This window comes from Aptenodytes forsteri, unplaced genomic scaffold (assembly GCF_000699145.1).
Source record: "Aptenodytes forsteri isolate BGI_AS27 unplaced genomic scaffold, ASM69914v1 Scaffold404, whole genome shotgun sequence".
NCBI lineage: Eukaryota > Metazoa > Chordata > Aves > Sphenisciformes > Spheniscidae > Aptenodytes > Aptenodytes forsteri.
The window spans coordinates 5,443,658-5,445,165 of record NW_008795629.1 but is presented as its reverse complement, the minus strand read 5'-3'; positions in this window follow the sequence as shown (position 1 = coordinate 5,445,165).

The following is a 1,508-nucleotide window of genomic DNA, read 5'->3' as shown; positions in this document are numbered from 1 at the left end:
CCACTATCCAGGCCCGCACCCTGCCCCCAAGCTAGATCACGCACTGATATGAGACCCCCCCCAGCTGGAACTGACCCCCACCAGCCCCTGACCCCCACCCGCACCCATCCAGCCCTCTCCCCAGGGCCATACATCCACCGCTGCTCCTGCTGCACCCCATCTGGGTTCATGGCCCCCGGGGACTGCACCCCTCATCACCTCCCTGGCCATGCACAGCCCCACCGCCTGTGACTGTGTTTGGATTTTTACTTTACATCCACGTCCCCTTATATACAGCCTAGTACTCCCCCATGCCCCCACATTCCCAGTGCGAGCTGGCATGCGCCCATATACCCCTCCCAGGCTCCCCACCCCCATTCAGCTTTCATCCCCTCTTACACTCACTGATGCTGCTTCACACACATGGTCATTCCTGTGCCACATGTGCTCCTGCATCCCGCAACCTCCATTGCTTCTCATGTACACACCCCAGGCCTCCCCTTCCATCTCTGCAGCCCTGGTCCTTTTTCACACACCTCCCAGCCTTCCTGATACTCCTCATACAACTACACGCCCCTCGAGTACAGCTTACAGAAGATGAGGCATATCCTGCTCTACCCTGTCCTCCCATGTCCAGATCCCTTTGAACTCCCCATACTCTGTCTCTGATGGCCACCCCACACAGGGACTCAGCTGCACAAGAGGAGCACAGTACCTCCCACTCCAGTTCCTCTCCAGCTGTGGCTTCCCTCCAAACCCCTTGTCACCATCCAACAACCATCCCTGATACTCAGGCACTGGACACCGCAGCGTCCCTTCAAGTTCCCCAGCCTCATTTCCTCACCACACAGACTCCCTCCTCTGCTCTCCATGAGCACCCTCCTTTCTACATACCGCAGCCTCTTCAACTGTGCACACATCAGCTCCAACAGCCCCTTGGCTCTGTGGTTTCTTCCCCATCCTCTCTCTCCCCGGACCCTATCACTTTCTTACCTACAGTCATCAGCACTGTGACCCCAGCCCCTAGGACTTGCCTCTGTGCCGCAGCAGTCTTGGGCTGGCTGGCTTCCCCTCTGGACACCTCGCCAGCACCCAAGGGGCGCTGAGGAACCATCTCCATCAGCGGTTTCCTGGAGCTGTGGCCAAGAGCAAAGCTGGGGTGGACGGAGCTTGGGGAACACCCACCACCAGGAAGCGCAAGAACCGCCTTGCACCATCCTGGATTAGAAGGAACGAATGCAGAGGAAGAACCACACCGTGGGCCTGCATGGGGCGTGAGACTAGATCACCAGCCCTCAGCGCCAGACTCACCTGCCGTAGGAAGAGGAGCCTAAGAGATGTTATAGGGAACAGAGCCAAGCTCCTCAGGCTGGCAGGCAGGTGTGAGCTAAATAGCCTCCTCATGCATGAAAGAGTCCTGCAGGCATCGCTAGCAATTATCTGGGCAGCACTACTAGACTGGGTGAAGAATGACATTAAAAATTAAAAAAAAAAAAAAAAAAAAAAAAATAAAGGGAAGACCTCAGGTA